General features: G+C 38.3%; 1 protein-coding gene and 1 long non-coding RNA gene across 2 annotated transcripts in view; both read right to left on the bottom strand.

The window, feature by feature from the left end:
• The window catches only part of LOC125228551 (LIM domain only protein 3), a 124,220-nt gene that overhangs the window by 67,678 nt on the left and 31,841 nt on the right, over window positions 1-24,701 (bottom strand).
• On the bottom strand, window positions 11,674-20,035 carry LOC125228554. Its single transcript, XR_007177304.1, has 3 exons — window positions 20,025-20,035; window positions 17,249-17,251; window positions 11,674-11,794 (listed from the first exon to the last, which is right to left on the bottom strand). It is a non-coding gene; the product is annotated as an uncharacterized LOC125228554 (long non-coding RNA).

Raw genomic sequence — 24,701 nt, forward strand, 5'->3', positions numbered from 1 at the left:
ATATTGACCACTTTGTCTCTAAGACCAAATATAACAATTTTAACACTTACAAGTGATGACTGTAAGGTAAAGATTATAGGTCAAATTAGACTTATATGAACCGGGATATCGTCACTACTTTTAAAAAATCTCGTATCTCACGCTGCTTCTCAAAGTTAAAAAGCAGTAAGTCTATATGCATCCCATACATACTTACTACAATTTTCTTTTCATTGACAGACGAAGATACAAGTTTTTTTAAAAGTAGTGACGATATACATAGACCGTGATTACCTTTTTGTTTTTTCACGGTCTAATGAAAATAACCGTGAATCATTCAAAGTCAAAACTCTTATAGGTCAAATTGTCAACACTTATGTTCTAAAGACGTTTTTAACTCATGATTCAAGCTAAGATAAATTAACGTCGTACTTTTATTGCATTTGATCGAAAAGGCAAGACTATAAAACGAACTAGTTGCAAACTTATCTTACTCTAAAGAAGCCTAAGAAAAAAAAAAATATCACTGGCCTAATAAAAAAAAACAGGAAAATATAACTGGCCAGCAATATTCGCATGGCGTCCCTTATTTGTAAAATGAAAATAACGGAATGTTTTAATTCCCCTGCTTGTGACAGGTCACGTGCGCTGCCATCATCACTACTCTGGACAATTAGCCGTTCGTTGAATGAACATTTTGTTTGCCAGATTTTTATGTTGCTTGTTCAAATGTTATGTGTTTCTGACATATCTCTCCGAATGGTGTAGGGAATTGAAATAGCTGCTCTTTTTTTGTACTCGATAAGTGTAAGCAATGTGCTTTTCCGTCGTCAACGTTGCATTAACAAGTGTTTTTATGTGTGCAATAAATAACTACACTCGCATTATTTTTTCCATAATTTCTTTCTATGTTTTCTGAATTTATGATTGATTTTATTTTGCTTTTCGGTGAAGGAAAACATCGTGAGGAAACCAGACTAATTCCAATAAGGTGTAGTTACCGTCCGGGTTGGAAGGTCGCAGTCGCTTTCGTAAAAACTAGTGCCTAACGCCAAATCTTGGGATTAGTTGTCAAAGCGTACCCTAGTCTCCCATGAGCCGCGGCAAATGCCGGGATAACGCAAGGAGGATGATGATGATTTTCTGGATTAATGTTAGGTGCCAACATATTTCAATGTAACAGCAGTACAGTATCAAAACATGTCATTGCCTCCTGCTTTTATCATCGAGCCTTTAATATCTTCCCAAACCCATGTTCAGGCAATATAGAAAAAATAGCAAACATTCACAGCGATTCCAATAGGCTAATCATGGCGAGTTATTAAACCCCTCGGCAGCTCACCTGATCGCCTCGGAGCCATAATAGAAATACCGGGGACTTATTATTAAAATTGCTGCTAAATTGCTCCCCCCTCGGATTTCGTGGGACTTATTGACTTCGTACTTCAAATAATGAATTTAATTGATAATGAAATGGATCTATATCGTTTCCCATATTGTTTTAAGTTTTATTGTATTGTTTGTTCATATTTTCGTTAGTCGTAATTTGTTTTTTCTCAGAGACGCGTAACGGTTCAGGATTGCTATAAAACAAACCTAACCTAAGTATCTATGGACCCAAAAATTCTGAAAAGGTAACAGTTCAGTTTTTTTATGGGATAGGGAGGCAAACGAGCAGACAGGTCGCCTGATGGTAAGCGATCACTGCCGTCCATGGACACCCGAAACACCAGAGGTGTTTGAGGTCTTGAACAGTGTCAGAATTATGACTAATGATAATCTGGTAATTATTACATTATGCCTTCCAATAATTATGTCTAACAAAAGGATCCGTAATAAAGTAAAATCAACAGATTATATCGGGTATAATGAATTTACAATACACTGCGACGTTTGAACCCTTTACAGAATGCCAGCTATTATTGAAGTTTTATTATAAATATTATTCAAGACCACACACTAAATGCTAATGGATTGAATTTGGGCACCTAATTCAATATTAAAAGGTATTATTTCATTAAACAATATTTGGCCTATAACAGGATTTAGTGTATTTTATATCATACAAAATGTTTCCACAGTTAGGTAATTAACTACTTACTAGTACTAATATATTCAACAAACATGCTTATATGTCTGCCTGATTGAATTAAATTTAATTAAGATACACTTTTATAATAATCTGGGTTTTATATCGACTATATGATCACCTCGTTAAATATTGTCGGTTATAAAAATTACACTCCGTATACATTTTTGTTTTGAAGTAACCTCACTTTTAACACAGAATTGTCGGTCTATCGGTAAGTCAGACTTTCAGGTGAAGTTCTAGTCCTAGAAACCTACATACATATTATTATGTACAAATATGTGACGTTAATGACATAAGTACAGATCGTTAGTGGCCACTAATTAACTGAGTGAATTACCGTGATGGAGCGACCCCCCTCCCTTTCACCCCCTCCCACGCTACTGCATTCTTGACTGATTCAAATTAAGCTAATATCGTTAAAGCTGGATAGTAAGGTGTTTTGTTTCACATAATTAAACCACCATTCAAATTTACGTCAAAATATAAGATAAACCAAATATATAGACTGATATACGTAAGTAGATTCCGAACGTAAGAGATTTTTTTACACAAATTGAAAGAGGTAATATCTAGGTAGAATTTTAATTAAATACAACGTTTTTTTACATAGCCAGTCTATAAAATATTGCCGGTTATAAAAATTACAACCTGTATAGTATTTTGGACATTCAGATGTGATTTTTTTTATAGATGTTTCATACACACAATCTTCTCTGATTTTAATGGTTGATAGATGTACATTAAGTTTTTCCTTTGTGCAATAAAGTTTAAATAAATTAATGTGTGTATGAAAGTAATAGACTCAATAGCTAGTTTTTTCGTGCTATAAAAACTGGGATATCCAAATACAATAAAACAGAATATTTATAATAGAACTCAACGACTCATATTCACAAAATGCCGCCATTCAAATTCATACCTACTTTAATAAACGGACCGACATTGAATTCTATTGCGCCGCGTCACCACTGAATGGGCCGCGAACTCGCGGCCCCCGGCATATACTTGTAGCGCGGCGATAGAATCGCGGAGTGAGCCGCCCCTGACAATACTCAAACACGTAATCAGAGAAGATAATGAAGTTGTTCTCTAATTTATGAATTGTATGCAGTCAATGTCGGTAGTGAGTAATTGGGCGCATAACATGCATGCCACCGCTCAGGAAACGCGATCAGTCGCTCGATCAGTTTACCGATGTCAGGTGTCCATTGATGTGTGGTGATCAGCCAGCCAATCATACTTCCAATTTTAACATTTATCCACGTGGATAAGACATCTGTCACGTTTTGGCAAGTATGTCAGTGTGAGAGTGACAGATGTCTTATCCACATGATATTTAAAGAAAATGAAAATGATTTTTTTTTTATTTATTGATAATGATAACATTCCGGTTACAAGTCAATGAGTAGGTAGGTTATTATATACATATGACGAAGCCTGTTGCGGATATCATCATTGGTTTGGTTGTGACGAAGCATGGTGCTGATTGCATTTGTGGCCACCTGACGAAGCCTGCGTTGCGGATGACAAATGTGATTAGTGGTATTGTTTTTTTTTTTTTTAATTTAAGATTGCCTGTGTAATGTGTTTTGTAGTATTTGAATGAAATAAATGACAGGATGAGTAGGTACATGTACATAACATTTACATTATCAATAAGTAGTAGGCATATAAAATAACACGCTATATACGATTTTAACTTAATGTAAAATAGTCGTCAATGTCATAATATGTTGATTCTAGTAACCACTGTTTTAATCTACTCTTAGACCTATAAAAGGAAGCATTCCTGATGCTTTTAGGTAGGTGGTTATAAATACGTGGGCCAAGTACATAGGCTGTCCGTCCGCTTTTTGCCATATGTGGTACTGTTGCTAGGCAGCCCGCGTTCTTGTTACTGATACATGGATAAGTGATATAATTGGAAGCATAATATGCCAGCTGTATGGGAATCAAAATCTAGAAATTACTTAAGGGCCGTTCCCTACGCCAATGACCTTCGATTTGAATCCATTGATATTATGATAGTTTCTTAAAGCCCATCATATTAACAGCATCGTCTTTAAACAAAACATATAGCATCTCATAATTACTTCACAAGTGTTTGTTACACATTGTTTCTGTGATATTTGGCATGAAAGTTGAACAATTTTAAGGTCAATAACTATTTTTTTGGTCACAACTTTTGATTTACAACAACAACAACATACAATCACGCCTGTTTCCCATAAAGGGGTAGGCAGAGCACATGAAACTGTTAAAGTTACAGTGCCACTCTTGGCAAATAAGGGGTTGAGAGAAAACTAAACTGTGACATTTCAGTGATAGGTTGCCAGCCTCTCGCCTACGCCACAATTTACCCCATATCCCACAGTCGCCTTCTACGACACCCACGGGAAGAAAGGGGGTGGTGAAATTCTTAACCCGTCACCACACGGACTTTTGATTTAATTGGTTTAAAATTAAAATCTCTCTTGATTTTTTAGAAAACTTAAAGGTAAATCCAAACATGTTGATTTTATGTATGTAACACCAAGTTTTTTTAGACCGTTTAAAAAATTCATAAAAAAACAAGTATGATTTATTTGTATAATCCTAAATTAAATAATTAAAGATAGATATGTACCACTGTATGACTGATTACTTGCATATCCTAGATAGGTACGAACTTTAAGAAATGTCAAATATTGGCTTTAAATATGAAACAAAAAATCGAATACACAGTAACTTAAGTCTTAAGTAACATATTAATTTTATACTGTTTATATTTGAACTTGCATCTCATTAATCTATACATAAACAATTAATGAGCACTAAACCACGCAACCCTTTTCAAGCATTAATTACCTTTGTTAATTACCTTACCGCAAGCATGTTAACACACTTGGCTAGAATACGCGTTGCCTTATCGGTTGCAGTAAAATTGATTACTAATTACAGGAAATGAAATAATTCCGTGTCTAATTAGCGATCGGATTAGAATGGTTAACATACCTGAGCCGGTTTAATCAAACGCCACTCATTGATCTAGTACGCTCGTAGCCAAGAGCACTATGGCTAGTTTTAGGCCTGATTTAGAGGGCGTGCTCGCATGCGATTTCAGTTACATGACGGGCTGTTGAGGTAACATACAATTTTGCACAGCCATCAAAAAAAAAGCCTGTTTATTTCGAAACCAAAAACCTTAAAATAGAAAAAAATAAAAATACTTGAAAAAACTAATTTGGTTTTTAAATATCAAATCGTTTATTTTTCCGCATATGGGACGCATTTTTTTTCCTTTAGGAGCGATTATTTCCAAAAATATTAATACTATCAAAAAACGATCTTAGTAAACCCTTATTCATTTTTAAATACCTATTCAACAATAATCACACGTTGGGGTTGGAATGACAAAAATCAGCCCCCACTTTAATGTAGGGGGGTACCCTAAAAAACATTTTTTTTCAATTTTTTATTTTTGCCGTTCGCGTGATTGATATACATATTGGTACCAAATTTCAGCTTTCTATGCTTACGGTTACAGATTATCACGGACGGACACGGACGACAGACGGACGGACGGACGGACGGACAGACAGACAGACAGACAGACAGACATGGCGAAATTTATAAGAGTTCCTAGTTGACTACGGAAACCAAAAACTAAAAATAGTTCAAAATTTACACTTTTGTTAACCCCTGTAAAGGCCTCCTAGAGCCATGTCACGGGAAGCCATTGGTCGGTGATTTTGCATAGGATAAACCATCTCATGGTCTGCCGTCCCTATCGCACTCTTTGTAAGTGAATCGATAGGGACGGCCTGATATTTTATCGTTTCTACATCGCGTACCAATACAATAGTTTAAGACCAGTGGTAACTCTTCTAGCAAACATATTACGCCGCGTAGTAAATAATAACACCGTTTTTTTTTTTGTTTTCGTTAAATTCGACACTTAGCTAAGTTCATTATCAGGAACCACCCTGTACATCACTTTTAGTTATATTCCCAAAAACAAATTTTTCCTCATTTTCATATATAATAAATGAATTTATTAGTGTGAGAGACCCTCAAGAATAACATTCAAGTTAGTGTCAAGTGATTGACGGTACATATCAAAACAAATAACATTAGGAATTGGTAAAGGCTGTCACACACGTGTTCAGTAATTATCTTTATTTTTTAATAACTCGATAACCGTAAGACTTAAGACGCTAGTTTCTTAGAGAAATTAATTGTATTTGATCTAACGAACCTTCCCTTAAAGTTAACGGAATTCAATAAAATCAGGGTGTATATTATGTATGCTCGCCGTGTTCGTACGTAACACTGTACCTATGAAAAGTATGAAAGCGAATGAGAATGAACGAGAATGAATATTTCTGAACACTACCAAGCGTAAACGATTGTACTCGTGGCTACGGGCTCTGTACGGAAAGGTCCACTGAGCATGAGGTTCGCCATTGAATTCGCCTTCTAATGGAAATAAAGTTAATCTGGCAGTTAGGGTAGTTATACACACGAATCTATTGTAAATGATTTATTGACTTGTAAAAGCCCCTACTAACAAAATTGGGTTATATTATCAGCTTTAAAATCACCTCCTTAAATATTGACTGTTATTAAAATTACACACTGTATATTTGATAATGAATAAATACTATTTAAGCGTTGTAGTATAACGAGTGGCGATAAACACGACCGAAGGGAGTGTTTTAAATCGACATGAGTTACGAAATTCCTCTTCGCACGTGTATCGTATGATGGTTTTCAGTACATAGGGCCCTCTGAAGTTTCGTCAGAACAATAAATAACGCGAACTAGTGCGAAAAAAAAACACCAAATGCACTGAAAATTCTTTCTACGCGATATAATACTTTTCGATAGTTTTATTCTCATTCTTCGATGCTTAAATGCATTAAACATGGAATCTGATTAATTTGCAATTTAATTGAATTAATACATCAGCGGACAATACCAATTACATTTAATTACACGTATGAAACGAGCGAGGCCTACGATTAATTACGATTTCAAAAACAAAGACACTATTAATTCAGTAGGTAACATAATGTAATTATTTGTTAATTCATTTGATGAACAGATTTTTCTTGTGTCAAAATAGTATACCTATTACAGTAGAGTTCATAAATATGTATATTTCTTCATCTTAATTCTATGTAATATGGTGAAAAAATGTACACATATTTATGAACTCGACTATACAAGTGTGGAAAATGGGAAATTCGAAATGAGTGGCGATAAAATAAAAACTACCTAAGGGAATGTTTTAATATTGACAATAGTTACAAAATTTCTCTTCGCACGTGTATTTTACGATGTTTTTCAGTACATATTACTGACCTGTTGAAGTTTCAACATGTGCACAGAAGAATAATAGGGTAGGTAGGTAGGTACGATGTAGGGTAGGGGATAGGTAACGTAAAGGTTTCATGATTTTGTTTGTTTCTAAAAAAAACAATTTTCAGTACAGATGGTGTTTTTTTTACGCACTAGTGCGAGAAGTAATATGGCGTCGAAACTTCGGTTTGTACTGAAAAACGTGTTCGATTTTGTTTGTTTCTAAAAATTTATCAATTTTTTTCGCACTTGTATCTAAAAATTTGTCATGTTTCACACAGGCAACGTCAATTCGGTCAGTTCCTAGTTCCTACCATAACGGCTGATCTTGAAGCTTAATTTGTAACAAAAATTATTAGTCTAAGATCTGCATAGTTTTCGAAAGTTGCTGAACGAAATTATCATCAATCTGTGTTTCCATTATTTGCTTTATAACCTTTTTTTCGCAACCTGATTCCTCAGACCTGTTGATTCCGCTTAGCCGTACAAATCGATGGGCCTACGTGGCTTAGCAACTCTGCGACTCGCGCCAACGCAGGGACTGTTGCGGTAGGTCGCGTACGGCAGCCGGGATCGGAACAGATTATTTACCGAGTAAGAAAGTGAGCACAGAAAATAGGTATACTTCCTTCTTTTTTGGTGTTTCAAAAATATCTATGGGCTTTAAAAGACTTGCTATAAATTGACGTTTCGTTTTGATTCTTCGTTGATGAGGATACAATCGCAAGTTGCCGAATAGGTACAATACAATGCATTACGAATAAACGAAACTATGCTATCCAGTGTTGATTTTAAATGCAACTTTGACAGGTAATGAGAGTCGAATAAATAATGGCAATATGGGCATTTTCAAAATTGACTCGCGGCAAACTCGCTGCACGTTCGCTTCGCTTTCAAATCGCCCGCAAATCGGAATTGTGATAAGACCCTAATTTATTTAAAAGACAGTAATAGGCGAGACGACTAAAAAAGACTAATTAGACCGCCAGTTTGATTATCAAAGAATTTAAGACACGTATTTTTTATTTTTTCTCGTAAACGAAAAATGACGACGGTACAGTGCTTTGAAGTTTCGCGTGACGTCACGCCTAGGTACAATTTTTACTTAGAAATGACGTCACAAGCCCTCACTCCGGAACTTTGATGCTCTATAGTCTATATCTTTGTATTTTTTCATGAATTAGAAAAAGCGAAAAATATGTGTTCAGTATTTTTGGACGAACTGACGGACTAAACAGATCTAAGGGTGACAGACTAAACAGAATGCCATTTTTCCGTCCGTCCGTCCGTCCGTCCGTCCGCGGATAATCTCAGTGACTGTTAGTCTAGAAAGCTGAAATTTAGTACCAATATGTATATCAATCCCCAACAAAGTGCAAAAATAAAAATGGAAAAAAATATTAGGGTACCCCCTACATGTAAAGTGAGGGCTGATATTTTTTTTCATAACCCCAACGTGTGATATATTGTTGGATAGCTATTAAAAAATGAATAAGGGTTTACTAAGATCGTTTTTTGATAATATTAATATTTTCAGAAATAATCGCTCCTAAAGGATTATCTTGTACATTATTTACTTCTATATTACCCAAGTCTCAAAATGATCCCTTCAACAAACGCCAGAGCGCGCCACACTCAACGCTCCCCGGAGAAGCCGCCAAGTTGAGCATCCAGTTTCAAAGCGGGCTGCTACATAAGTGGATTAATTACAAGATGATCTCGTGCTAAATTAGCCTAACAGACGTATTCTGTTACAGGCTCCCTTGGAAGTTGGGAAGGTAGGTGAGTTTGGGTGAGTGGCCAGAGTGAACGCTCGGAGCGGAGCCGTTGGCGGGGCGGTTGGCGGGGCGGGCGAGCGTGCGTCCACCGGGTTACCCTCATCTGGCAAAATAATTTTGGCCAGAAAAGAAACACACTGCGCATAACATGTTTCGCAGAAAAAAAATCGGTCGAATGGTAATTTTGCAGAAAACTTAGTTGGCAATGTTGGCATTATTACTACCACGCATACGACACATTTGGCAGAATATTGTTTCACAGAACATTACTTTGGTCTACTTTGATTTATCATAATTTTATGTACCATAATAATCGTATAGCATACTATTACAAGAGTAGAATTATGACACGCTATCGAATAGGAAATACGGTCTTAGAGCCCCATTAGGTACGACGACGAGCGAAGCGAGGAGGAGTGTTAGGTATCTTGCATCCCCAACACATCTGACTCGCTATCAAAAAGCAAATTGCAATTTTATGCCGCCTAAATATTACGCACAAATATTATCTGCGAAAGTACTATTAGACTAGAAGACTATTATGCTCATCAACATTATGCCAACGTACGATTCGGTATTATAAAAATCTGCAAAATGATTTACGCCAAAGCATATTCTGCTTAAGGTATATTTCTGCCAAACGTGACTACTGCCAAGAACTATTATGCAAATCAAATATATGCGAAAAAAGTTTTTGCAAGATAATAGTGAACCGCGTACACCCTATGCAGCTTCGACTCAGGACACTTGCATGAGTTTCTGGTTTGACATGCACGCTACACGCGGTACACGCCCAATATGACCACTCAGGCCTTACACTAACGCCGTGTCTTGCGTGGGCGACGGCCGCACGACCGTCGCCATCGCATCGTCTACTTCCATATCGATAAGGTTTGATTTCGTATGCGTCGCATCGCCGTCGCGCGATCATCGCGTGACCGTCGCCCACGCAAGCCACGGCGTAACAGACGTACTGTTACGGGCTCCCTTGACTGCAAGTTGGGATGGGATGAAGGTAGAATGATGAGTTTGGGTAACGGACGCGTAATGGTGACGCGGCTATGTCGAGCGTTGCGCTGTTTGTTCTATAGCTCGTAGTCTTGCAGGGTTCGAAATAATAAATGGACCTTAGTACTTACAACCAACTATGAATATAATAAGTACTTGTATACCTGCATTCACTACTTAAGCAATAGGCGAGACGACTAAAAAAAACTAATTAGTCCGTCAGTTAGATTATCAAAGAATTGTAGACACGATTTTTTTTTTCTCGTAGTTAAACGAAAAATGACGACGGTACGTTGCGTTGAAATTTCGCGTGACGTCGCGCCTAGGTACAATTTTTACTTAGAAGTGACGTCACAAGCCCCCACTCTGGAACTTTGATGCTCTATATCTTTGTATTTTTTCATTAATTAGAAAAAGCGAAAAATATGTGTTCAGTATGTTTGGGCAATCTAACTGACGGACTAAACAGAATGCCATTTTTTTTATGTAGTCGTCATCCCTATTATTGAATGCTTAGTTAACAGAATTTCAAATATATGTGTGCTCGAACATCGGCGTACCCGCTCCAAGTTGTAAGATCAACGGGGATGTAAGTGTTATTAAGGTAACACACCTGGATTTGCAAGGATCTATAAGCTCCGGAGACTGTTAATCATCAGACTGACCGTATACTTGTTTGCCACCGACTTAGTATTAAAAAAGGTCTTAGTTTACTGCTACCCACAGGTTGTCTATGCCTAGGTGAGCTTCATAGCCAACTGCCACAAGATCGCCTATTATTTCATTTATTACTTACGCCGTGTCTTGCGTGGGCGACGGTCGCGCGACAGTCGCCGTCGCGTCTCGCGTCTCATACTTTCATATCGATAAGGTTTGATTTCGTATGCGTCGCATCGCCGTCGTGCGACCATCGCGCGACCGTCGCCCACGCAAGCCACGGCGTTAGCCTATAGCTGTAGGCATTTATTTTTTTTCCCCTTACTAGCTCGGAAACACGTGTTTTGTCCTTTAATACCAGCAAGTAAAAGCGCATTTTATCCACTAGTGGGTAAAGTAATTTGACCTTGAATATAGCCAAATTTTCTGCTTTAAAATTGATAGAAGTGGGTGAATCTAGTGACGAAGATGTTTTACCACCTTTGGAACTACTGGAAGCAGTGATAAACGCGTTTTTTGCGTTGTGCTTTCCTCGCTATAGTGAGGGGAAAAGTTTTGTGTTACACGGGTGCAAATGTATTTTACTTCTCGTGTGTTGAAAAACTCGCCAAGTTAAGGATTCTATTTTCGAACCACTCGCTTCACTCGTGGTTCAACTACAGAATCCTTTCACTTGCTCGTTTTTCAATTCCACACTAGGCGTTAAAATACAACTTTGCACCCTTGTATAACACATAACTATTATTTTTGACAGTATTTAACATAATAAAGAGTATTTCCCAAATTATTTATTTTAATTATTCATTTGCTCTCGTGCCTCTCGTCCTTTTTGACATTTGTATGCCAACCGGCAAAACATAGTTTGTTCAGACCATTCATAGACCTAAGACCTAATTATGTACCTATGTTTTACAAATAAAGCATTCTGATTCTGATTCTACCATTTAGTATCTTCATGTTGAAGTACAAATACAGCTTTTATTCAGTAAACAAATCAGACGAGACCGGCAGCTGCGTTTTTATACTCTGAGCAAATATTGGTCCAAAATTCGTGGTCAATTGAGCGGAACTAGGGGCGATGACAGGGCTCGTCTACTCTAACAAACATTGGTTGCAAGGTAAAGAAACAAGGATAAACTTTTACGATTTTTACATATACTCAAAATTGCGAACGGTACAATCGCTTAAGAAGACCAACCTAGAACGCAAAACCTTCAAGTGTTACGTAAGAGGTTAGCTTTGTAACGTTTCCTGTTTTGAGAAAGTCGGTTAAAAAAAAAGTAAAGAAAACCCGAATTATTGCCAAAGTACTTATAAGAATGTAATTAGTATACACGTTAAACTTCCGTGAGACATATTCAAATAATTAATTGAAATACGGTTATAATAACGTAATATAATACGGGATATAATAACGTGAGTACAACCGTATTTCAATTAATTATTTGTAATTAGTATAAGTAGTTTTATTGTATAATAGGAATTATTAATACCTATTTATAATTATCGTACTTAATTACTAGAATAATTTGTAACTTGTGTAAATTTGTTATTCAATAAATCTATTTTTAACCCCCGACGCAAAAACGACGGGGTGTTATAAGTTTGAAGTGTCTGTCTGTGTGTATGTGTGTCTGTCTGTTTGTCTGTCTGTCTGTTTGTGTGTGTCTGTCTGTAGCATCTTAGCTCTCGAACGGATGAACCGATTTAGATTTTGTTTTTTTTTTGTTGAAAGCTGAGTTAGTCGGGAGCCATTTTTTGTGAAAATCGGTCCACTATGTCGCGGTCGCGGGTTTTTTCAAAATTTTAATTTTGTGGTTAGGTTGGTATAGTAGCGTCGAAGGGGTAGACAATATTAGTATGAAAAATACTACTGTAAAAAACCATACAATATCTTGCACATACATCCTATATATTCATAACGGTAACAATTACTATTTGAATGAGTTAATTATCATTATACCTGTTTGTTAATGCTCGGCGTCATAGGTAGTTGGTGGTCCAATAATTATTGTAATGTATTGTTTTTATTATGACGTGTAAAATTATAGTTTTATCAATAAATATTGAATTGAATTGAATTGATGGTCTTGCTTGTTGGACAAGCAGTCCAGTTCACAAATATTTACTTGCCTTGCTTAGATAAAGTATGTCGTTAAAAGTAAGTTCAAACTAAGCCTACACTTAGAATTCATTGATATTCTAAAAGACGAAAGTATTGTTATTGGGTGGGTAAATTGAAAATATCAAGTTGTGAACCTAACTTTTCAACAATAAAATTTTGAAAAACCCCCGACCGCGATATAGTGGACCGATTTTCAAGAAACATGGCTAAAACACTCACGACTCACTCAGCTTTAAGACAAAAAAAAATCAAAATCGGTTCATCCGTTCGAGAGCTACGATGCCACAGACAGACACACACATAGATAGACAGACAGACAGACAAACAGACAGACAGACATACACACAGACAGACACGTCAAACTTATAACACCCCGTCGCCAGAGGGCGCTGTTACCGTTAGCAGCTAAATTTAAACAGCTCTGCTTATTTAAATTAATATTTATTTCGTTTATAAGTAAAATTGCAATTATTTATTGAATTATTAATTATTGACATCGTATTTAATATAAAAAGTGCAAGAAGACGCAAGATATGGCTCCAACAAAGAAAACCGTTACTACTGATACGGCGGCGGCGGTTAACAGGTTGGTGGATGACATTTCGAAATTAAACACCGAAGTATATAAAATGAAAGACGAATTATTGGCTTGTCATAATACTATCCGTGAGCAACAAAAGCTACTTACTTGCCAGAATGAGAGCATCCAGAGGATCCTTAGTGTTATCACAAGCACTAACAACACATCACCGGGTTCACAAAACGTCTCACTCAATGAGTCCGGCCCTCTCGGCATGATCTTTCTTGATGCTGACGTTGCTGACCAGTCTCCTGTTATCCCGCCGCCGGCTGCTGCGACTGCTGCCCAGATCCCAGCCCAAGAACCACCTGTGGCCTCCACGTCAGATCAAGGCCGTACTAGACTACGGCGTAAGGCCATCACCACCGCCTATAAAAACAGTCCGCAGGCTACTACTGACTTGGCATCCCCTCGTGATGCCCTGCCACTCGCTGTAAGGGCACCCCAGCAGCGAATAGTACAGTTACCGGCGGCCTCTTCTCCCAAAGGTTCTGCGAGTGCGTCACCAGCGGTAAACACAGAATCCGGAGTGGCACAACAACAACCGGGTGCACCGTTAGCTGCTGCTGCACCACAGCCTGAGTTATCAGCTGTAGCACCATCGGTCTTGCGTCCGCCAGGTACTGGAACGAAACCGGTGATAACCGGCCTTCGCGCTTGCGGCCCCCGCATTGTGAGCCTCCACATCTTCAATCTTAGCCAGGATACCACACCAGATGACGTCATTCGACATGTCCAGACGCAAATGAACATACCAACGCCAGTATGCGAACAGCTAGTCGTCACCCGCGGAAAGTATGCTTCTTTTCGCCTTGATGGGCTAATAAATACAAGATCGCCAGGGACTCCAAAAATTGGCCGTCTGGAGTGTCAGTTCGTTTATTTAACACAGTTCAGCCAAAAAACTCGTCAACAAGACACGAGATAACAAAGGCGACGTAACACTTTCTAACTTTGTTATTTTACACCAAAATGTCCGGTCAATATGTGGTAAAACTTCGTTATTAGACATTTTAACAAACAAAGAAAAGCCACACGTATTAGGACTTAGCCAGATATGGTGTCGAAAAAATGAAATTGCACGAGTAAAGTTGGGTGGGTATGCGCTGGCTAGTTATTACTGTCGCACAAATATCGCTCACGGCGGTACCGCGCTGTACGTACGGGAAGGAACAGAATATCGGCAGCGTAATGACCTACTTGATTTTGCCGTGCAATATCATTTTGAATTCGCGGCTATAGAAATTATTAAATCTAACTTTATTATTATTTCAATGTATAGAACTGGAAATGGTAACTTTGACATTTATATTGAAAATTTGGAATTACTATTAAGGAAATTAACTGACGAAAACAAAAGGTTTCTCATTATCGGCGATCATAATGTGGATTTTTTACAAGATTCCTGTTTAAAACGACGCACGAATGATTTATTAAAAGCCTATGGATGTCGTAACACGGTAACTTTTCCCACTCGTGAAACTGCGGAGTGCGCAACGTCCATTGACTGCGGTCTGAGCAACATTGCGCCTGACATGCTTTCAGTGACGTGACACCGGTGGTCACAGCGATAAGCGACCATGCCGCTCAAAGGTATGAGTTGACTAGTGACCATGAGGAAAAGTCGAATAATATGATTGAGCGCCGCTTTTTTAATGCAAATGCATTTCATTCGTTTTATACTGACATTGATAATTATGATTTTAATTTTATTTATAATATTGACCTTGACATTAACTTTAAATTTACTAAATTATTTAATATACTGACATACTATATGAACATTCATTTTCCAATTAAGAGGGTTAGATATAAAAAACATAACACTGTACCATGGTTAAATGACGATTTGGCAGACTTAATATGCAAACACAATGACCTTCACGAAATTAGACGCCAGTACCCTAACAATCCCATATTGACTGACTGTATTGAACACTACTCTTCCATAATTAAGACCACTACGTTACAAGCTCGTCGAGATCACACTGAGAGTAGGTTGGCTTCTAGCAGCAATAAAACGAAGGAAATTTGGAAGATTGTTAATGAGGAAATAGGCACAAAAGTAAGATCGACTCACATTTGTTTACGCGATCCGAACACCAACATGGATGTGAAGAGTACTGAGCTGCCAAACACGTTTAACACACACTTTCTAGGTATAGGGAGCAATCACGCCATACAGAATGACACGCAGCAATCAACACACTATCTTAAGAGGCATTTAGAAACTGTTGATATACCCTCTTACACTCTGCCAGTCGTCACCCGTGATTTATTGACCAGAACCTTGCATTTCATGTTGAAAAAGGAGAATACCGTTGATGCTTTTGACATTTCACCAAAAATTATTCTATGTTTGTGGCCGGTTGTTGCCGACATACTTGTCGTCCTCATAAACATTATCTTTGAAACTGGTACGTATCCAGATGTGCTGAAAAACACGAGAGTCTGTCCAGTCTTCAAGGGTAAGGGCGACAGGTGTGACGTCAACAACTATAGGCCTATTACAATAGTACCCACCATTTCTAAAATGGTAGAATCAATCCTGTCGTCTCACCTTATGACTCATTTAGAATCGAATAACCTACTTACGGAAAACCAGTTCGCATACCGACAAAAAATGTCGACAACCACCGCGACGTATAGGATATTCGATTCTATCATGACAGGGTTAGACGATAAGGATAAGATTGCCGCAATACTGTGTGACTTGTCAAAAGCATTCGACGTCATTAGTCATGAATTACTGCTGAAGAAATTGAAGATGTACGGAATGGATAGTACAGCTCATGAGCTGTTTACCTCTTTTTTGTCAGACCGCAAACAAGTCGTGAAAATACTCACTGACGGCAAGTCAATTCAGTCTGACATAGGTAGCATAAATATAGGTATTCCACAGGGTTCGTCCCTTGGAAATACCTTGTTTTTGTTATTTGTAAATGACCTACCGTCGAACATTGAAGCTGGCTTGCCTGTATTGTTTGCGGATGACACGACTGTATTGGTTAGTGCAAGTTCTTATGACCAGCTGGCAATAAACATTAATGACGCTTGCCACCAATTGCAGTCATGGTTCTCAGCAAATGGACTGTTACTTAACTATTCCAAATCGAATGTTATGTTATTCTCTGGTCGAAAGGTTCAACCACCACCTTGCATGGCTAACTTTCCAATGACCATGTGCGAAGAGAGTAAGTTTCTAGGGTTCCTGATCGACAATACTCTAAATTGGAAGTGCCATGTAGACAATCTTTGTGATCGGTTGGGTGGTGCGTCGTTTGCGTTGAGAAAACTGAGGCCTCTTATTTCGGCAGAAGCCTTAAAGCAGGTGTACTTTCCGCATTTCCATTCTATCATGGCATACGGCTCACTGCTCTGGGGCAATTCTACTGATGCAAAAAGAGTCCTTATAATGCAGAAACGCGCAATACGTACACTTGCCGGTGTAAAAGACAGGTACCCTTGTAGAGAGCTCTTCGGTTCTCAACGTATAATGACGCACTACTCACAATATCTGTTCGACGTACTGCTGTATGTTAGACATAATATATCCCAATTTGCACGCATAGACTTTCCGGGCAAACAGCTTCGATCTACAGGCCGTCTGAGAACAGTCCCCCGTCGCATGGCACTTTCAAGAAAGAACCCTCGAGTCATCGGCCCTACTTACTATGAGCACTTACCTGCTGATCTGAGAAATGAGCCATGTGACGAAGCATTTAAGCGCAAATTGAGAAACCTTTTGTTAGATAACCCCATGTACTCTGTAAATGAGTACATGGATTTGAATTTTTAATGACCGATGATATAATTATACCTATATTTCTCTGTTATATAATATTTTCTTGCTTCGTGATAATTTCATGATATTGTAACTTAATTTATTAATTTTATTTAGCTTGGCATGTGTATTTTCTTTCTTTGTAAATGACGATCCTCATTTGGGAGACACAATTATTTTTATTTGGAATTTATTATGTAATTTTTGACGATCATGATGAGAAGATATACATAATTTTGACATGTAGCAAATTTATAGTGTAATTTTTATCATGAAATAAATAAATCTAATCTAAATCTATCTAATCGTTTTTGCGTCGGGGGTTAAAAATAATACGAGTAACATCTGTATACATATACATACACTCATTGCCAGTTTGCTTATCACGAGTCTTGTTCTTAGCCATGTTTCATGAAAATCGGTCCATCACTATGTCGCGGTCGTGGGTTTTTTCAAAATTTTAATTTTGTGGTTAGGTTATCAGTAACGGAGTTTTCCCTCTTAGATCATTTAAACAGTGTTTCTGTGCTAGCTACTTGAAATTTTTGGTTACTTATGTAGGGACAAAAGTTCGATTTTTAGCCACACTTTCCGTCTTGTCACACTTTTTACAGGACACAGTAAGATGAAACTATGAAAACGGATTAAATCGCGTATGAATGTCTATCACGTACGTATATCGCGTACGTCGGGATGAATTGTAAATTCATTATACGCGATTTAATCCGTTTCCATAGTTTTATTTCATGAGTATTAACTATCGCGGTAACCGAAGACATTATTAGGACACAGTAACGCCGTGTCTTGCGTGGGCGACGGTCGCGCGATCGTCGCCGTCACGTCTCATACTTCCATATCGGTAAGGTTTGATTTCGTATGCGTCGCATCGCCGTCGCGCGACCATCGCGCGACCGTCGCCCACGCAAGCCACGGCGTAAGGTTTTTAACATGTGTAAATATAGCCTGTTTGCTACCTATTCATCCTACAACTCTTGTGAGTGTCTATGACATGGCCATGACTTTGAAAGCTGTATTTTTCACATGAAATGTCAAAGGTTTTATTCTATAAATAACGTTACATTGGAAATTGTTTAAAATATAAAGATAGCGAATAATCACATTAAATGTTGTTTCTCTTTTTTAGGTAGGTAAGGGTTTTGCTTGCGTGGGCGACGGTCGCGCGATGGTCGCGCGACGGCGATGCGACGCATAGTACGCATACGAAATCAAACCTTATCGATATGGAAGTATGAGACGCGACGGCGACGGTCACGTGACGGTCGCGCGACCGTCGCCCACGCAAAACACGGCGTAAAACAATCTTTTTTTTAGTGCAACTTTATTAATATTACATATTATATATATAGACGTTATAATATTCGGATAAAAGCTTATCACAAATAATTACTTCAAGCCAACTTGTAAAGTGTTAAAAAATTAATTAGAGTGTGTGTTTACTTAAAATATAATAAGTATGCAAATAATTACAAATGCACTCAAACAATGATATCCAATTTTCAAATCACAGTACAAACAGTCTAAATTGGCTACTAAATATTCAAAATCAATAGTCCGTACGAACCATACACGGCTAATTCGACAATGGCGGGCTAATTCAATTTGAATCACACAATATTCTATTAATCGTGACGGACAGGTGTAATCAAGCCGCACGCTTGTAGCGGCCCGCATTGTCCTGCGGCCCTGCGTTTGATACCCCTGACAACGACAACTGGGGACGCCATTGCAACTTTTATGAAATTAACGATCCGTCAACCTAAACCGAGGTAATGTTCCGCGGTATCATAAATTAAATATAACAAGATCATACCATCCCATACATTAAAATGCGACCGCCTAAGACCGCGCTTACACTCCACCACACATAGATGGCGCCGCAAAAAAAATGTCTTGTAGCTTTCGATTATACTTGTAGATGGCGTTAAGTGTCACTTTTGACATAGATTTACGGCTCGGAATTGACGCTTAATGCCAATCTACAAATAATCGGTGGCAACAAGGCATTTTTTGTGGCGCCATCTATGTGTGGTGGAGTGTAAGCGCGTTTGTAGGCGGTCGCATTTTAATGTATGGGATGGTATGATCTTGTTATATTTAATTTATGGCGCTATTCAACAAAACTCAATGCAAAGTTTTTTAGTCTACAACATACACAATACATGCACAAGAGCCTGTATTTCTAAAATGTGTAGGCTGAGCACATTAAACTGCTCAAGTTTCAGCGCTACTCTTAGAAAGTTAAGCGTTGAAAGAAAACAATACTTGTTGTAGGTAATGCCTTTGCTAGCCTATTGCCCCCATTAAGTCATCCTTCTTGCGTTATGCCCGCATTTGCCATGGCTCATGAGAGCCTGGGGTTCGCTTTGACAACTAATCCCAAGATTTGGCGTAGGCACTAGTTTTTACGAAAGCGACTCCTATGCCCCCATTAGGTATTGTGAAAAAATCTAACGTAATATTGCAGATCTCATCTGTTAATTAGGAAACTGACTCCTTTGTTCCCAAAAGGGGTAGGCAGAGCACATGAAACTGCTCAAGTTTGAGTGACACTCTAAGCAATGACGGGTTGAAAGAAAACTAAGTTGTGACATGAAAAATTCGCCTGCACTATTGTGAAAAATCTAGCGTAATAAATAAATAAATAAATATTATAGGACATTCTGATTCTGACACAGATTAACTGAAGCCCACGGTAAGCTCAAGAAGGCTTGTGTTGTGGGTACTCAGACAACGATATATATAATACATAAATACATATACATAGAAAACATCCATGACTCAGGAACAAATATCTGTGCTCATCACACAAATAAAATGCCCTTACCAGGATTCGAACCCGCGGCGTAGCAGACAGGGTCACTACCAACTGCGCCAGACCGGTCGTAATATTGCAGATCACATCTGTCAATTACCACTAATGAATAAATAATCCTAACAGATAACAAGAGATGCCAATTAAACAATATACTAATTAATTCCAAACATTGATGTAGTGGACTTAATTTGAGTAGGTAACATTATCAAGCGGCCGGGCAAACGGGCGTAGCTAACAATGCCTGTCAATACAATGCTAATCATTAATAATATATTGAAACTTCTATCGTAACTATTTACCCCGACCGCGACATAATAGACCGATTTTCATGAAACATGGCTAAGAACACTCCCGATTAACTCAGCTTTCAGACAAAAAAAACTAAATTTAAATCGGTTCATCCGTTCACAAACAGACACACACACAGACAGACAGACAGACAGACATGCAGACACGTCAAACTTATAACACCCCGTCGTTTTTGCGTCGGGGGTTAAAAACAAGCACCTACAAGAAAAGACTACAATAACATAAACCACTTTGCCTCCAGCTTTTTAATATAACAGACAACCGCACCGCCCCAAACATTTTCCATTAATAAAACGCGAGAACGGAATATTACATATGAAAAAGACATGTATCCGTATCGCCGGACCCGCCGCTATCTTGCGGAAGGTAATAACTTCTTTACAAGTCCCAAGTCCGGGGATTGAAAAGCAATTTCAGGACACCCCGGCCCTGCCGGCCGGCTTGCCCATATTTCTTTTTCGCTGTAATTCGCCTTTGATTTAATCTGGAGAAACAAATCTTTGAATGTGAAAGTTTAGTGATAGGCATCAGGAGTAGTTTTGCTGATTGGATTCCTCCCCGAGTCGGGGACTACAATTTGGAATGGTCACTGTAGATTTGGTTGATTGTTCTAAAAGATTGCGGTTCGTATTTCCTAGCTATTCTACTGTTTCGAGTTCTGTACATATCTAGCAGGTATTATGCATATTACATTACATATTACCCAAGCAGATACGTCAGTACCTTTGAAGGGGAATTGGAAAAATTCTCTGCATCTGGTAGAAATTGAGCGTGCCACATTTACGATCCGTACATCGCTCTTAGTGTTAACCAACAGATGTATAGAAACGTTAAAAAGCCACTACTACACCCGTATTACACACTAGCGTCCGTATTCCCAAGTGGTAGGCAGAGCATATGAAACTGCTCAAGTTAGTAATATGCCACTCTTGGGTGCCAAAGGGTAGAAAGGAAACGAAATTATGATATTTAATTGACCATCGCATATAGTCCATCGGCCAACGGGAAGAAAAAGGTAATGAAATTCTTAACTCTTCACCATACGGGGGCACTGTATGCAGAAGTGTATTTTAGTGTAGAATCACAGAATATATAATAGTACAAGTACAGAAGGCTCACTCCTTTGATGTTTACAAAATGCCGCCATTCTAAATTCTTACCTACATTAACAAACGGACCGTACACTAGCAGCCGACATTGAATTACACTGCGCCGCGCGAAGGTCGTCACCTCACCACTGAATGGGCCGCGAAATCGCGTATAGTGAGAATTTAAGCAACTTATAGCCCTTATCAACAAAATAGGCAATATTATACCTATAATAACATATAGTAAGTACTTGTAGCGCGGCAATAGAATCGCGGAGTGAGTCGCCCCTGGTAGAATAAACAAGTATTTGATCTATATAAGTAAATGATCTGTAGACAAGCAGAGGATCGGGTGTTAACCGACAAGCGGGTATCGGAGTCACTTATTACATATCATGTGACATTTTACAGTAAAAGGTATCACATTGTCACTTACCATAAAGACGACAAATGCTTGTATCTTTATACGAGTTACCTGTTAGAGCGACCTTATGTTTAAGCGACAGGGTGATTCCTTCTGATTAAAATCGACACGTATGTACCTCTGGGTAGTGAAGCGGTTATAGGGCTCTGGTTACCAGCCTGGTTACCGCAGGATATTGTATTACCTGCAAACAAAATAACATTGGAATAGGTAAGGTTGACGAGATTCAGTAATCATGCGCGGATCCAGGGGGGGAGTCATGGGGGTCATGACCCCCCTCTGGAAATAAGGGGTTGAAAGAAAACCTAGGCTGGCCATACAAATCGCCTTCTAGACCACGTGACCCCCACCACACAGGGGTAGGTGTTTATATCTGTTTATATCTAGGCCTTAAAATGTGTACCACGTGACCCCCATCTTATAACACCATGAGCAATAAATAAATATAAATATGAATATTTTAGTAGCAGAGAAAATAATAGAATAAAAAAAATGTGCAGGGGTTAAATTGTGGCGTAGTGGCAACCTGTCAAGATCCGCGCTTGTCATGCGCGTTTATGGCGGTTTATGGAAATTATGCAAGCATGCATGTAGTTCATGTTTGTAGGTGGCAATTTAAGGAAAGGGCTCGTTAACACCAGAAAATGCATGTTTGCATAGTTTAAGTAGCATAAGTTTCCATAAAACCAGCGTGACTCAGGGGATCGTAACCATGGCAATAACAGGCAAGAAAAAGTTGATTCACCCAATTATAACAATAATATGAACACCGATATAAAATTCACCCGTATGCAACTAACTACTTTTATACAATTTTTTTCCAAAGATACGTAACTACAGCAAATCGAACTTTTTTGTTATTAAAACTATCCACGTTCTCGAGTTGTATTCGTAGTAAAATACCTACCTAGGACGTAACCATGGGTTACAGTGACCGTTTTCCATCAGACGGACCGTATACCTGTTTGCCACCGACGTGGTATAAAAAAACTCGCGGTGCCTCAAGAATCTTAGGCCAATGCAATCCTTGAATTTTATTTCATTGAACTGCAAATTTTATTTCATTCATATTCGCTGAAATGCAGCATTTACATAAATAAGTTTCGTCTACAATTGAGCAACTTAACGTAATAACATCAGTAGCAGCAATAAAAAAAACTCGCAAACCCCACTCAATTTGGTCCGTCCGTCCGTATGGTCCGACCTCAGATCGTATCGCCTAAACTGTTCCGAGCGTATTTATATAATCTAACTATTTGCGAGGGACAAACACCCTTTATTATATTTTTCCCTTTTCTTGCAGGGATTTTGGTGAAACTGTGTTGAAATTTAACTTGAATGACAACACTGTAGAATTAACATTAAGTGTTCGTGGGCACTTTAAAAATAGGTAAGGTACAGGGCGGCAAATCTCGACTAGGGGGCAATCAAGGCTTGGAACCGGTTTATTTTTTACCGGTTAAAACCGGTTTATTTCGATTTTACTCCGAACTTTATAAAGAACGCGAACGTTATGAGAACTTTATTTTAACCGAAATAAACCGGTTTATTCGACGAGCGGCGAGACGCGCCGGCGCCGCGTAAATAAATACCTACGTTCACGCAGCGACTTCAAGAACAGTATTACCTATCATGCTGCGGAATAAACCGGTTTATTTTGTTCTAAACCGGTTAATCGAACGAAACCTTTATGAAAGCGTTCCCCTAAAAACCGGTTTAAAAATAGCGGTTTTTCGAGCGAAAACGAAATTTAAAGGTTTTGCCGCAAATACATGATAACGGTTTGAAAATTTTACCGGTATCCAAGCCCTGGGGGCAATTGAGTTGAGTTCTACATGTATCCACTGAACACGCCTACCATATATAACCGGTGGACACTTTATTTAATAATGCAAACATTATAAAACATGGAAACATTACCTATTTATAATAATAAAAAAATGTTACGTGACAACGGCCACTGCAACTTGGTCGAAAGTCGAAACATCGAAAAAAAGTTAAAAATCGCGTTCGAGTCGTTCGACCAATAAATGACTTTAAATATTGGTACCTAAAATAGATATTTGACCGTACCTGACCTATAAGACTTGCCCGAATCTAAGCATATTAGCTAAACGTAGAAAATAACTCTGTGAAATAAAAACAATGATACGAAAATCAGTTCTATATCTGGGGAAATAGCGCATCTATTCGTTTTTCTAAGCGGCGGGATTCAGAGGGGCGCTCTATTCCTTACGCGTTGGAGACCATTTTCTGCGCCACCGAAACTATATTGAATACTGTTCTATTAGGACACCGATTTCACACCGAGAACCAAACATTTGTAATGCCAAATACGAGTAGTCTGTCTCGATTGTTGGCAACGGTTTTGGGCCTATTTGTATAACGTCGTAATTTTATTGAAGTTTGATGTTTAAAATAACATTTTCCCCTCATTAGCTCGGAAACGCGTGTTTTATCCGTTAATGCCAGCGGGTAAAAACGCACTTTATCCACTAGTGGATACAGTAATTTGAAAATATGTTCAAATTTTCTGCTTTAATATTGATAAGTGGGGTAATCTAGTGATGAAGATGATTTTCCACTTGTGGAACTACTTGAAGCAGTGATAAACGCGTGTTTTGCGTTGTACTTTCTACTACTGTTGAAAATCTCGCCAAGCTCAGGATTCTATTCTCGAACCACTCGCTTCGCTCGT

This window comes from Leguminivora glycinivorella, chromosome 8 (genome assembly GCF_023078275.1).
Source record: "Leguminivora glycinivorella isolate SPB_JAAS2020 chromosome 8, LegGlyc_1.1, whole genome shotgun sequence".
Lineage (NCBI taxonomy): Eukaryota > Metazoa > Arthropoda > Insecta > Lepidoptera > Tortricidae > Leguminivora > Leguminivora glycinivorella.